Genomic DNA, 15,852 nt, shown 5'->3' with positions numbered 1-15,852 from the left:
TACAATGGAGGCAGAAGTACAATGGAGGCAGGAGAAGTACAATGGAGGCAGGAGAAGTACAATGGAGGCAGGAGAAGTATAATGGAGGCAGGAGAAGTACAATGGAGGCAGGAGAAGTACAATGGAAACAGAAGTACAATGGAGGCAGGAGAAGTACAATGGAGGCAGGAGAAGTACATTGGAGGCAGGAGAAGTATAATGGAGGCAGGAAAAGTACAATAGAGGCAGAAGTACAATGGAGGCAGGAGAAGTACAATGGAGGCAGGAGAAGTACAATGGAGGCAGAAGTACAATGGAGGCAGGAGAAGTACAATGGAGGCAGGAGAAGTACAATGGAGGCAGGAGAAGTACAATGGAGGCAGGAGAAGTACAATGGAGGCAGAAGTACAATGGAGGCAGGAGAAGTACAATAGAGGCAGAAGTACAATGGAGGCAGGAGAAGTATAATGGAGGCAGGAGAAGTACAATGGAGGCAGGAGAAGTACAATCATGCTGAACCTTGGGCACCAGCCTCTAAAATTCTCTGGACAGGACCTATAATTACAAAAATATAGCCTCTTGTTACACGGATTCACCCATTCAGGGAGATAGAGCCGAATGCTGCGCAGGCATGCTGAGCAACAGGGGATTAGGAGTCTTTAGGGTATGTGCACACGCTACGGATTTTGCTGTAAATCCGCAGCGGTTTTGATGCTGCGGATTTGCAGCAGTTTTCCATGAGTTTACAGTACAATGTGAACATATGGAAAACAAAATCCGCAGTGCACATGCTGCAGAAAAAAACGTGCGGAAACGCTGCATGTCAATTCTTTGTGCGGATTCCGCTGCAGGTTACACCTGCTCCATAACAGGAATCTACAGGTGTAAAACCGCAGGTGGAATCCGCACAAAAACCGCGGTAAGGGTATGTGCACACGTTGCGGATTCTCTGCGGATCCGCAGCGTTTTTTGCAGTGCAGAAACGCTGCAGATCCGCAATTGATTTAGGGTATGTGCACACATTGCGGATTCTCTGCAGATCCGCAGCGTTTTTAGCAGTGCAGAAATGCTGCAGATCCGCAATTGATTTACAGTACAATGTAAATCAATGAGAAAAAAAAAATGCTGTGCACACTTTGCGGAAATGCTGCGGTTTTAAAGAACCGCACAAAAAAACGCAGGTGCGTTTTCTGCCAGGAGAGACAGAATCCGCACCAGAAATTCCTAAGCCTAAGCCGCAACGTGTGCACATAGCCTAAATCCGCAGTAATTCCACAGTAAATCCGCAGTGCGGTTTACCTGCGGATTTACAAAAACAGGTGCGGAAAAATCCGCAGAGATCCCACCTACGTGTGCACATATCCTAAAAGCACTGAGAAAAAAAGAGTGGAGGCACTTTATTCTTTGTATATTCCGAAACTTACTCACTCATCTTACAAGAACACTCACGATGTACCCCAGAGCTGCATTCGCAATTCTGGAGGCATCAGAGCTGAAATATCCTAGCATCTCCCTGTCTGTGCAGTAAATTATATTCTAGGAAGTATCGTCCAACTCCTTACATCAAAATTGGTATAAGTATGTCTGCACTCTGCTCCCTTGCATTATAGGAGCTCAGCTAAGGTGTGCCAATAACAAGGAGCAGAATACTGAATGCAGCTCTGGAGTAAGAACAGGCACTAGATCAACACAAAATAAGTAATGTACCGTATAGACACAGTGATTCCACCTGCAGAATAGTGAGTGCAGCTCTGGAGTATAATACAGGATGTAACTCAGGATCAGTACAGGATAAGTAATGTAATGTATGTACACAGTGACTCTGGAGCGCCCGCTAGAGTCGTGGGGTACTCGGGCCAGGTCCAACAGTTCTTAAGGGGGTTGTCACGGCAGCAGTGACCCAGTCCGTGGCCCTGGGCATCCGATAAAAATGAATTAAAGGGGAAAATAAAGTTTATAGGGGGGTGTGCTTGTCACGCCACTTGTGGTGTTTGGCAATGGATGGCCGACACTGCTTAAGGGGACCGCTGGGACCAATGGTGACGCAGGTGGGATGGTTCGGCTCCCCACAGGTGGAGCGGGGCCCCAGGGCGACCGGTATAGTTTGTAAGGGATTGTAGATGGTGTGTTGCAGGACTGAGGATGCGGGAAGTGACTGGAGGACACAAGGACTGCAGTTTCCTTTACCTTTACTTGTTTGTTACAGGTGCAGTCCAGGGCACGGGTAACAGGTGAGGATGGCAGCCTGGAATCAACTTGGGTTCCACCTAGCCTGGTGGGTTTGGAGGCCTTCTTTCTGCGCTATTCTCTTAGGTCCTTGCTGCTCTAAGCTCTGCTCAAGTTCCTCCCCTGCACGTTGCTTCTAATCTGTATGGCAGACAGTGTGAGCCTATTATGAGCACTGTCTCTTCACTGGCAGCCCCGGTTCTTGATCTGCTGTGGTGCCTCCATGCATTCAGTGTGGCCAGGGAGCTTGCAGTTCCCTGCCCTCCAGATTCGGCTGTTGGGACGTACAGCACCCACACAGCCAAGGACTCTTGGCGTCCTATATTGTCAGCGCTCTCTTCTGGGGTGAGTGTGGCTACAACTCCTCTCCCAAGGTTCTCCTTGACTTGCCTCCTCTCCTCTCACTCTCAAACTCCTGGTTAGACTCCTTAACTCTGCATCCAGGCCAGAACTTATAGGGAAGCTCCCCTGAAATCGGGTGCTAGAGCTCCCCCTTCTGGTCTGGAGTCAGGAAGGTGTTGGATGCTGGTATTACCTGGTAAGGTGACCCCTCCTTGCTTCCAGGCATAACATCACCCCGAGAGGGAGGCAATGCCACTGTGGAAACCGGACCGGACAACAGAATAGTGAGTGCAGCTCTAGAGTACAATACAGGATGTTCAGGAAATGTTACATAGACTCCTTGTTATCCAGGCTGTTTTGTTACAGGATTTTTCAAATCTAAAGGGAACCTGTAATTTGTTTCATGCTGCCTGAACCACAGGCAGCATAAATCAGACGGTACCTGCATTTTAAACACTTGTGTTTTACTCTGAAATGCCAAAGCATAATTCTACTGACAGGTTCCCTCCAAGATATTTGGTGACCCATGCATAGAATAGGCAACCAATATCAGATCAGTAGCGGTTCGACACTCAGCAGCCTCACCAAACAACTAAATTCAGCTCCGTCTGTGTTCGGATATAAACAGTAAACAAAGCCGATCATCACAGCCCCCTCATGCTGTGAAGTGACTGTTCTCGGGTACCGCAGCTCAGCTTCTATTCACTATAAGAAAACGACCAGTACACAGTGAACAGTGCAGTTCAGCTTCGTTCACCATTTACACACAGCCCAGTTTTCGGAGATGAAAACAGATGGGCGGGGGGTTCCTATACAAGCCTATGGGTCCGCGAGAATCATTGACCGCAGATAAATGCCATTCGTGTGCTGTCCATTTTTAATATTCTGATGGATACTAAAAAAATCACTCACGGTGAAAACAGCCAGATGGACACTGACGGAAATCTGATCAAGTACAGTGATGCAAATCTGTCCATTTCTTTCATTAATGAGTAAACAGATGCCTGAATAAGACAAAAACTGTATTCAAATGTACGCACAGGCTAAAAGTGGAAAAGATGAAAGTAAAGAAAAGAAAAAAAAGTTCTTTAGACTACGTTTTTTCAGAACTGCATCATGTAATGTTTTTCTTGGATGTATAAAATACGAATTTAGGCCCCCAAAAGCCTATGAAAGATGTATACTTTTTTTTACATTATTCTCTATTCTCAATGAAATGTGTATTGAAACATGTAAGTTAAAATATGTCTAAAATTTAAAGGTTATCCTGTCTGTACCATTAAAAGCTGGTTGAGAAAAGGATTTTAAAAAAGTACACTTAAAAAAAAAAGTATAAAGGTGTAGATGTATGTAGGTGACAGTACCAGTCAATAGTTTGTGTTCACCTGTTCATGCAATGATATTCCTTTTTCTTATTGGAATGTGCAAGAAGGAACAGATATGAAAACAAGGAGTAAAGAAAAACGTGTGAAAGAAACCTTAGGGTACTGTCACACTCTGCAACTTTCCAACGATCACGACCAGCGATACGACCTGGCCGTGATCGTTGGAAAGTCGTTGTGTGGTCGCTGGAGAGCTGTCACACAGACCGCTCTCCAGCGACCAACGATGCCGAAGGTCCCGGGTAACCAGGGTAAACATCGGGTTACTAAGCGCAGGGCCGCGCTTAGTAACCCGATGTTTACCCTGGTTACCATCGTAAAAGTAAAAAAAAACAAACAGTACATACTCACATTCCAGTGTCCGTCAGGTCCATTGCAGTCTGCTTCCCGCTCTGACTGACTCCCGGCCGTAAAGTGAAAGCAGATCACAGCGGTGACGTCACCGCTGTGCTCTGCTCTTACTTTCATCCATCGATGACAGCGGGAGATCCAGCGACGAAAGAAAGTTCCAAACGATCTGCTACGACGTACGATTCTCAGCAGGGTCCCTGATCGCTGCTGCGTGTCAGACACAGCGATATCGTATGGATATCGCTGGAACGTCACGGATCGTACTGTCATAGCGACAAAAGTGCCACTGTGAGACAGTACGCTTAGTTTCCTAAGTGCCCCCCTTTTATTCTGATGACAGCTTTTCACACCCTGGCTTCCTATGAACAGGTATGCCTCATCAAGAATCACCAGACTTCGGAAGGTGTTTGTGACCATCAGGTGCATTTTGAAGGTGCAGTGTTGTTTCACAATCATTACTTTAAGACATTAAAGTCAGTCCGGAAAATTGATAGAACCTTGAAGGTATCCTCAAGTGCAACCATGAAACCATCAATCATATTGATGGAACTAGGTCCCAGGAAAGGAAGACAAAGAATTACCTCTGCTACAGAGGATAAGTTCATCAGGGTTACCAGCTCCAGAAACAGCAAACTGACAGCATCTCAGATAACAGTCCTCGGAAATCATGCACATACACATCTCAACTTCGAGAAGCAGGCCTTTTATTCTTGAATTGCTGCCAAAAAACCACTACTGAGGGCCACAAATAAGAAGAGACTTGCTAGGGACAATCAATGCAAGGACTGGACACTATAAGTGGAAATCTGTACTGTGGACTAAATTTTAGATTTTGTTTTTAACAACCGCCATGTCTGTGCGAGACGTAAAAAAGGAAGTGGATAGCTTCTAAATGTGTGCACCCAACATGAAGCATAGAAAGGGAGGTGTGACAGTGTGGTGAAGCTTGGCAGGTGACACTGTTGGTAGCTTATTCCAAGTTCAAGGCACATTACCCAACATGACTACCATAGCATTTTGCAGTGACATGCCATCCCATCTGTTTTGCACTTAGTGAGAGGATTATTTGTATTGCAAGAGGACAATGACCCGAAACACCTCCAGGCTATGTAAGGGCTATGTAATCAACAAGAAGAGCAACAGAGGATGCGACAGATGACATGGCCTCCACAATTATCCAACCTCAACCTAATTGAGATGACTTGGGATGGGTTAGACGTAGAGTGAAGGCAAAGTGGTCAACACATTTTCAGCACCTCTAGGAACTCCTTCAAGTCTTTTGGGTAGCAATTCAGGCTTCAGGTAATACCTGATGCAGCTGCTTGAGGGACAAGGGAGTGTCATCAGAGTAAAAAGGATGTGCTTTGAGGACCCTTAAGATTTAACACATATTCTGGTTACTCATGTCTCTTTACTCCTTTTTTCCATGTATTTCTTCATGGTTTTGCTGCCTTCAGTCTGAATCTATAAAGTGCACATTTCACTAAGAACAAGGAAAACCAATGCATGAACAGGGGTGTCCAAACTTTTCATCGGTGTTGTACTTCGAAATTCACAGACGTAGTTCAAAGTATGGAATACATCTGCATACTTTTTGACCATGCATCCTACTTTATATGTCTAGAGATGTACAAATGTGTACCTAGCCGTAGACAAACCTGATCTTGGTTCATCCGGATCAATACATCTTGAAGCTATTTTTTCAGCGCTTTACCAGGTTGCTCAATCTCCAATTTAGGGTGTAAGGAAAGATTTAAACAACATCTGGTCCATTTGGGATCATCGTAAAAGATGCCCATTTGTTTTAGGCCAAGTAGACAAAATATGCAATACACAAAACTCAACTGGGACAATGGGGTCTCGGTATTCATTCACCTCATTTCCTGCTTTTTTTACCCCAATCTTCCTCAGGATCTCTGTTTGCAGAGAAAACTGAAACATTCTTCTTACATCTAACAACCTGTATGATCCAATACATCTTCAGCTGAGTGTTTGTTACATTTGTATCCAGTGTATATTATTCTCAGCTGGGTAGTTAAGGAGCTGACAGCTGAGATGGGGAGGCAGTTTTGTCAGCAGTTGAGACATGCCCAAACCCAAGATTATTAATCCTACTTCCATAAAAATAATGGAGAGGTTGTGGTCAGGGTGGGGTGGTCTTACAATAGGAGATATACAGTGGTGAAAAAAGTACCGGTATTTGATACACAGATGATTTTGCAAGTTTTTCCATCTACAAAGTATGGAGAGGTCTGTAATTTTTATCGTAGGCACCCTTCAACTGTGACAGAATCTAAAAATAAAAACCAGAAAATCACATTGTATGATGTTGACACAATTAATTTGCATTTTATTGCATGAAATACGTATTTGATCACCTACCAACCAGCAAGAATTCTGGCTCTCACAGACCTGTTAGTTTTTCGTTAAGAAGTCCTCCTACTCTGCACTCAATACTTGTGTTAATTGCACCTGTTTGAACTTGTTATCTGCATGAAAAACACCTGTCCACACACTCAATCCAACCTCTCCACCATTGCCAAGACCAAAGAGCTGTCTAAGGCCATCAGGGACAAAATTGTAGACCTACACAAGACTAGGATGGGCTACAGGACAATAGGCAAGCAGCTTGGTGAGAAGGCAACAACTATTCGCATAATTATTAGAAAATGGAAGAAACACAAGATGACTGTTGATCTTCCCCAGTTTGGGGCTCCATGCAAGATCTTACCTCGTGAAGTAAGGATGATTCTGAGAAAGGCCAGGAATCAGCCCAGAACTATGCAGGAGGACCTAGTCAGTAACCTGAAGAGAGTTGGGACCACAGTCTCAAACATTACCATTAGTAACACACTACGTCCCCATGGATTAAAATTCTGCAGGGCACGCAAGGTCCCCTTGCTTACGCCAGCACATGTCCAGTCACTTTTGAAGTTCACAGATGACCATCTGGATGATTCAGAGGAGGCATGGGAGAAGGTCGTGTGGTCAGATGAGGCCAAAATAGAAATTTTTGGTATCAACTCCGCTTGCCATGTTTGGAGGAAGAAGAAGGATGAGTATAACCCCAAGAACACCATCCCAACCGTGAAGCATGGAGTGGGAAACATCATACAGTACCTTAGGGGTGCTTTTCTGCAAAGGTAACAGGACGACTGCATCATATTGAAAGGAGTATGGATCAGGTCATGTATCGCGAGATTTTGGCGGACAACCTCCTTCCATCAATAAGAGCATTGAAGATGGGTCGCAGCTGGGTCTTCCAGCATGACAATGACCTGAAATACACAGCCAGGGCAACTAAGGAGTGGCTCTGTAAGAAGCATTTCAAGGTCCTGGAGTGGCCTAGCCAGTCTCCAGACCTAAACCCAATAGAAATCTTTGGAGGAAGCTGAAACTCAATGTTTCCCAGTGAAAGCCCCTAAACCTGAAAGATCTGAAGAAGATCTGTATGGAGGAGTGGGCAAAATTCCTGCTGCAGTGTGTGCAAACTTGGTCAAGAACTACAGAAAACGTCTGACCTCTGTAATTGCAAACAAAGGTTTCTGTACCAAATATTATGTTCCCTTTTTCTATTGTATCAAATACTTATTTAATGCAATCAAATGCAAATTAATTATGCTAAAATCATACAATGTGATTTTCTGGATTTTTTTTTAAGATTCGGTCTCTCACAGTTGAAGTGTATCTACAACAAAAATTACAGTCCTCTCCATTCTTTGTAGGTGGGAAAACATGCAAAATCGGCAGTGTATCAAACACTTATTTTCTCCACCATATATTTGGAAATATCAAAATAGGAAACGGTAAATAGCCGATTCTACCATCTCCTAGTCCTGTCTTTATTTTAACCTCTTCTCTGCCAGGGACACTCCCTGCAGTGTTTTGCCAATTGCTCTGACAGCGAGTTACATGGAATAATTTAGTCATTTTGTACCTCTCAGATACATGAAGGGATGAGACCTCAGCAATGACTCATATTTAGCCTTTCAGGAGAAGTGGCTGTAAATAGCTGGAGTAAAAAAATACAGACTTATGTGCTCACGTGTACAATGTAGGGCATAGAAAAACAGACAAAACAATGGCAGCCAAATCAGACCATTGCTTGAATTTTATAGAGAATTTGATTGGTTGATTTTCCTTGTACTGCCTTTTACATATTCAAATTATCTATTATTTACTGGGAATATATCTTTAATTCTGCTCTATTAGGGCACAGCTGTAATCAGTGACCCCAAGTTAGCTACAGTGTATGTTGGAGTCTGAAGGTCCAATTCATGAAAGATTTTATGCAAAAATTCTGGCTCAAAGAAAGTTTTGAAAAGTCACAACATTTTTCCGAAATGCAAGGCTACACTAAACTTTTGTGTTTTATTGCACTCTGACAAAGTGGGCAAAGGTGGAGCAGGATAGCGGCATAGCAACTCCCATTTGTCAAATTCACGATGAGCGGCGGCTCTGGGGCCAGAGATAGATTTGTGGTGAGATGTACAAAAGTGCAAACCACTTTTCAGATGCTCCTGATTAATTAAGAGGTGTGCACATCCTAATGAATCAGGAGTGTCTTACTCCAGCACACCCCTTCATCAAGACTGGTGTGACAAATGCCTTGGGGGCCTATGTCTCTGGTGTCAAGGATGATGATGATGATGATGATAATGATGATGATGATGATGATGATGATGATGATGATGATGAATCAGGGCCAATGTCTCTGGTGTCATCTTAGGTTAAAACTATTGATTTCTAGGTAATCAATGAAACAATGGTTAAGAACTTGAAGCAACCAATACTCAGTGATAAATAGTGATTATTAGACAACTATACCAACAACAAAAAGGGGGTGCAAAAGATATCAAGAGCAGTAACAGGAGGAAAGTGCCTAAAAATCAGGAGAAGCAGCAACAGGGAAGAAGAGCCTTGAAATCAGGGGAAATAGCAACAAAGAGAAAACATCTATAAGTCAACAAAAGCAACAATTTTAAGAGGGATGTTGGAGGAGAGCTTAGAAATCACAAAACGAGCAAATGCTGGGGTGGGGAGACTAGAAATCAGGAAGAGCAGCAACAGGGAGGAAGACCCTAGAAATGAGGAAGAGCAGCAACATTGGGGAACAGCCTAGAAATCAGGAGAAACAGCAACAGAGAGGAAGCATCTAAAAGCCAAGAAGAGCAGCAATTTGAGGAGGGGAGGTAGTGGAGAGCCTAGAAATCAGAAGAAGTAGCAAATGCTGGGGAGCAGACTAGAAATCAGGAAGAGCAGCAACATGAAGGAAGAGTCTCAACAGGGAGGAAGAGCCTAGAAATCAGGAAGAGTAGCAACAGGGAGGAAAATCCTAGAAATCAAGAGGAGCTTCAATTTGAAATCTTTTGGCTAAAATCAAGTGTAATATCTTTCGAAAAGGCAGCTTTGGCCTGGGCCGCCCTAGTAGATTGATGCAATGCATACTGGGGTTTGGCGCTTGTTAGTACGCCAGGTGGCTGATATAGTCATCTGGTGTAAAACATGGCCCCCCAGGAGATACCATTGGGCATGGTAAGTTTGAAAGCCCAAGGTGCGAAGTGAAGTGCCCCAGGAGTTGTGACCCTGGGGTGCCTTAACTCACTGGGCTTGGGAAACCCACGAGTTTTGGCACATTTTGCACTGTAGTGCCTTCTGGCAAAGATAGGTGAATTTTTAAATTCCGGGTGGAAGGTCTGGCCAACATTACATTGTGGAAACATTCACTTAAACTTATTTTTTTTCACTGTATGTGTGTTCACTTTTTCATGTGTGTCTGTCATACAGTACAGACCAAAAGTTTGGACACATTTTCTCATTTAAAGATTTTTCTGTATTTTCATGACTATGAAAATTGTAAATTCACACTGAAGGCATCAAAACTATGAATTAACACATGTGGAATTATATACTTAACAAAAAAGTGTGAAACAACTGAAATTAGGTCTTATATTCTGGGTTCTTCAAAGTAGCCACCTTTTGCTTTGATGAATGCTTTGCACACTCTTGGCATTCTCTTGATGAGCTTCAAGAGGTAGCCACCGGAAATGGTTTTCCAACAATCTTTAAGGAGTTCCCAGAGATGCTTAGCACTTGTTGGCCCTTTTGCCTTCACTCTGCGGTCCAGCTCACCCCAAACCATCTCGATTGGGTTCAGATCCGGTCACTGTGGAGGCCAGGTCATCTGGCGTAGCACCCCATCACTCTCCTTCTTGGTCAAATAGTCCTTACACAGCCTGGAGGTGTGTTTGATGTCATTGTCCTGTTGAAAAATAAATGATGGTCCAACTAAACGCAAACCGGATGAAATAGCATGCCGCTGCAAGATGCTGTGGTAGCCATGCTGGTTCAGTATGCCTTCAATTTTGAATAAATCCCCAACAGTGTCACCAGCAAAGCACCCCCACACCATCACACCTCCTCCTCCATGCTTCACGGTGGGAACCAGGCATTAGAGTCCATCCGTTCACCTTTTCTGCTTTGCACAAAGACACGGTGGTTGGAACCAAAGATCTCAAATTTGGACTCATCAGACCAAAGCATAGATTTCCACTGGTCTAATGTCCATTCCTTGTGTTCTTTAGCCCAAACAAGTCTCTTCTGCTTGTTCTCTGTCCTTAGCAGTGGTTTCCTAGCAGCTATTTTACCATGAAGGCCTGCTGCACAAAGTCTCCTCAGTTGTTGTAGAGATGTGTCTTCTGCTAGAACTCTGTGTGGCATTGACCTGGTCTCTAATCTGAGCTGCTGTTAACCTGCGATTTCTGAGACTGGTGACTCGGATAAACTTATCCTCAGAAGCAGAGCTCACTCTTGGTCTTCCTTTCTTGGGGCATTCCTCATGTGAGCCAGTTTCTTTGTAGCACTTGATGGTTTTTGCCACTGCACTTGAGGACACTTTCAAAGTTTTCCCAATTTTTCAGACTGACTAACCTTAATTTCTTAAAGTAATGATGGGCACTCATTTTTCTGAACTTAGATTTTGTATTATGGCAAGAAAAAAGCATCTAACAGTCTATTCAGTAGGACTATCAGCTTTGTATTCACCAGACTTCTGCTCAACACAACTGATGGTCCCAACCCCATTTATAAGGCAAGAAATCCCACTTATTAAACCTGACAGGTCACACCTGTGAAGTGAAAACCATTTCCGGTGACTACCTCTTGAAGCTCATCAAGAGAACGCCAAGAGTGTGCAAAGCAGTCATCAAAGCAAAAGGTGGCTACTTTGGAGAACCTAGAATATAAGACATATTTTCAGTTGTTTCACACCTTTTTGTTAAGTATATAATTCCACATGTGTTAATTCATAGTTTTGATGCCTTCAGTGTGAATTTACAATTTTCATAGTTATGAAAATACAGAAAAATCTTTAAATGAGGTGTGTCCAAACATTTGGTCTGTACTGTATGTATTTGTCGGATGCAGTTCCCTTATGGGTTCCCTTCTGATAGGTCTAGGGGGGAGTGTGTGGCCATCAGTTTCTGCTCCCCTCTGACCCCTGACTCTCCTCTTTCGGGAGGGGAGTTGACAATTGAAGGTTCCCAGCTCTCGCTTGGGTGGCAGTCTGAGCAGAAGCTGGGAGTGCGACTAAGGGTCCCTTGGCTTCGGCTGAGGGAGACAACTTAGTCCCTGACCCCCGCTGTGGCCTTCTGGCTCAGACAGATGGAGACAGGTTTTGGGGACCCTTCTCCTGTTGGAGAGGGATTTAAGAGACCAGAATCCAAGTGCACTTTTTTGTGGCACCTTTAGTCACTTTTTTCGGGCTTTTAAAATAAGAAAGAAAAAACAATTTGAAATTGAGTGGAGAGCCTAACAGAAAGAGCAGCAAATGTTAGGGGTGGGGAACCTAGAAATAAGGAAGAGCAGCAACAGGGAAGAAGAGCCTAGAAAACAGAAAAGGCAGCAACAGTGGAAGGATCATCTCATGTGGAGGAACCAAGACACCATGAAAAGAAAGGAAGAGCCTAGAAATCAAGAGGAGCAGAAACAGGGAAGAGCCTATTAATCAGAAACAACAACAGTTGAGGAGCAAAAAAAAAAAACAGACAAGGAGGAGGTGTCTATGGATTAGAATGGGCAGCAACAGGGATAAGAAATCTTGGAGAACAAAAGAAACAGTAAAATTAAGAATGATTTGAACATCAGCTGGAACCTGAGATTCAGTAGAAGCAGCAACAGGAAAAGGCACTTGGAGACTAAGCAAAGCAGCAAGAGGAGTAACCCTAGGAGATGAGGAGGTGCTGCAAAGTGTGAGGAATCTGAGAGTTGGGTGCTGAAGATTAGGACCAGCAGTTGGGAGAGAAATTTGGAAATCAGAAAAACAGCAGCAACAATTTGGAAGGAGCCTGGAGACCAGAAGGAGCAGAAATAGGACGGAGCCTGATGATCAGGAGGAGAAGCAACAGTGGTTAGGAGCCTGGAGATCAGGAGGAGGAGCAGAAGCCATGGCCTATGTATGTAAGGATATGGACATATTGCCCACGATCTACCTCGGAGACATGTGTATGGTTGTAAATGTACCTTAATGTGTGTTGTGAGGTTCATTATAGGTGATAGTGTTGTGTTCAGATAGGCAAAGTTAGGGTTAATGTTTGGGACTAGCCCATAGTGGGAAGGGATAATGTGAAGGGACAAAGACAGTTTCCTTTTAGTGCGTCAGATAGGGCCCAATGCCCAAGAGAAGCAGACCTACAGTCTGACTAGTCAGCAGAGCCGCATGACGTGGATGTCCCTGATGTGAGTAGAGACCGAGACAGTGGATAGCGTGATCCTGATCAGGAAGAGGAAAAGTGATAGACAAAAGTGATACACCGTAGATAGGTCCTGGGACAGGACACCTAGCAGTATGGCCCCGAGCTTATAACTCAGAGAGGTAACAGACCAGGATAGAACAGGGACCGTGAGACGAAGAGAGTTCCCTGGGCGGGAGTTAAAAAGCGTCAGCAAGCTGAGAAGCTAAGAACCTGCCATATTAGCAAACTAGTTTATGTAATAGGCAAGAGGACACAAAAGCATGGGTTGAGAATAGACCTCTCACTAACTGGAATGTAGTACTGTGCTGGGTGGTGGTGATGACAGAGAAACTTGAGGTAGAGACCATGTGTGAAGATGATCCGTATTGTAAAGGAAACGTTCATGAAGGCATGCACCCGCTATATATTGTACATAGTTCTCATCAAGTTAATGTTGAGTAAAAGACTGTTTATTTTTGAGTGGTGGTCTCCCTCATTGAATTTTACACCATCTGGTCCTGGCCAGCTGAAGTCACCAGCATCATACAGTCTGCAAGGAAGTAACGCCAATGCATACACACCCAGCCAGAACCCCCATCTTCATATAGCCGGGCGTGGAAGACGAGTAACTCGCCCACGGCTACCGCCACGCGCCACATTACATATATCAGGAGGAACAAGAAGAAGGAGGATCCTGAAGATCAAAGGGAGCAGAAAATCAGGGGACAACCTAGAGATATTTTAAACAGGAATCACTTTTTTCCCTACCAGATTGAATTAAACTTACGGTATATTGTTAGCAGTAACAAGAGGGTGGGAAGAGTCTAGAGATCAGGAGAAGCAACCACACAAGGTGTTTAGCCTAGAAGTTAAAAGACTGCTTTAAATGAAATGATTTAAAATATTATTAACAACAGACGTAAAACAAAAATTATACCACGCTACAATATTTCTACCATGACTCTCACCTCTGATGTCGCTGCGTTAATTCCTATGTTACCTCACAAGGTAAACACAAGCGTGACTCATCATCGGAACAGACAGGTTGTGGACAAGTGACGTCACCGGAGAAGTGTAATTTGGGGACATTTCAAATGAAACACGATTTAGTCAAGTAATGAAATCCTCAATGACAACTTTGCCGAACATTAACCACTTAATGACTTTTAAGCCATTTGAAACCTTAAATTGTCACAACATTCTTTTCTGTTTTTGCCTCCCTTCTATTTGAAGGGAGGCAAAAACAAAAAAGAATGTTGTGACATTGAGGAAAGTTGTCATTGAGGATTTCAAAATTGTACGTTTCACTAGAAATCATTTTCATATAAATACATGACAGCATTTAAAGGGGGTTTTCTTGTTTTGAAAAACCCCTCTTACTTAGCTGCAGGTTGTTTTAAAAAATAAATAGCATTATACTCACCGTCCCGGGTCCAGCGCTGAGTCTTTACCGCTGCTCCTAGTGTGTTATTGTGTGCATCGCTGGCTTTGAACAGCTCGTGCCATCAACATAGGCAGAGCTCAGTGATTGGCTGCAGCATTGTCAATGTGATGTCAGCACTTCAGATAATACCAGAGACTAATAGCAGCAAACTCAGTGCTGGACCCGGGGAGGGCAGGTAAAGTTTTTTTGTTGTTAATCAAACTGCAGCTGGGGAGGAGGGTTTTTCTGGAAATGTGAAACCCCTATAAATTGTTTTCTTATCATTTTTTAATCTCTTTCTTAACCCTCAAACTTTAAGTTTGAACTATTTCCTTTAACATAGTGTCATATATATCTAGCAGACACTCTTACTAGTCAACCTTAGGGGTGTTTATTAAACTTGGGACTCTTATGATTTTCCATGCAGATCCAGCGATCATGTTGCTGTGAATTATAGGGGCAAGATAAAAGGGATCCCCACCTACCGTAGATTGATCTCGTTGTAAAAAAAGACTTTGTGCTGGGAGTCAGTTGTCAATTCTTCCATCAATGATCATGTGAGCCCAATGCTATCACCAATACGAACCTTGTACTGCAGGAAAGGGACCTTCCAGCGATGGATGTGTATGCTATAATGTGGGAAAGGGTTAAACGGACGATAACACTGCTATCCCTATTCTCCAGATCGCTGCTATATCCTAATCATTGGCACGTAGCCTTACAGGACCATTTACAGTTTTCTATGCTACAGAATTGTAATGTATCTGTATTAATCGGATGACCTACTGAGGGTCCATATGATATGTGATATTTCGGAGTGAAATCGCAACATGCTGTGCTTTTTTTTATCATGCCGAATACAGCTGAGAAAAGCTACGCAGATCTGCACTGCCTCAATAACATTGGTCCAAGTGCAATAAGATTCTATATCAGATGGCACTCGTCCGATTTATATGCAAGTGTGAGTGAGCCCTTAAAATGAGTAAAGCTTTGGATGGGATGAGTGACCAGAAGCGCTGGAACCTCCCTACCCACCATTATCACAAATTTTTACTACTTCCAGAGATAATAAGACATTAATTGTTACAATATTAGGAATTAAAGTTTTTTTTTTTTTTGTTTTTTTTAAAAACACTCAATATTCCCATTGCCCCAACCGGGAAATTTCAAACAATTGTCATTAAAAACCGCAACTGAAAAACGTTCTGAAACATGTAAAATGGGTTAAAAGGCAACGCCATAATTATACCGAAATGCGTGGGAAGGTATGAAGCTTCTCCACTGCTCTCTTTAATATGTGTACATAGCCTTCTTGGTCCATGGCATGTTCACTTCATGCTCGCTGCCTCTTTAAAGGGCAGTGCAGCCACTTTTCCAGTAGGGCAGGGGTCTGGCAGCAGCTTGAAGGATGTTATTA

General features: G+C 43.5%; 1 protein-coding gene across 1 annotated transcript in view; it reads right to left on the bottom strand.

Annotated features, from left to right (window-relative positions):
* Positions 1-15,852, bottom strand: part of BMP7 (bone morphogenetic protein 7) — a 150,292-nt gene that overhangs the window by 132,535 nt on the left and 1,905 nt on the right. The gene's annotated exons all lie outside the window — the stretch shown is intronic.

The sequence above is a fragment of the Ranitomeya variabilis genome, chromosome 4, assembly GCF_051348905.1.
Source record: "Ranitomeya variabilis isolate aRanVar5 chromosome 4, aRanVar5.hap1, whole genome shotgun sequence".
Classification (NCBI taxonomy): domain Eukaryota; kingdom Metazoa; phylum Chordata; class Amphibia; order Anura; family Dendrobatidae; genus Ranitomeya; species Ranitomeya variabilis.
This window is presented reverse-complemented; position numbering and strand designations above follow the sequence as displayed.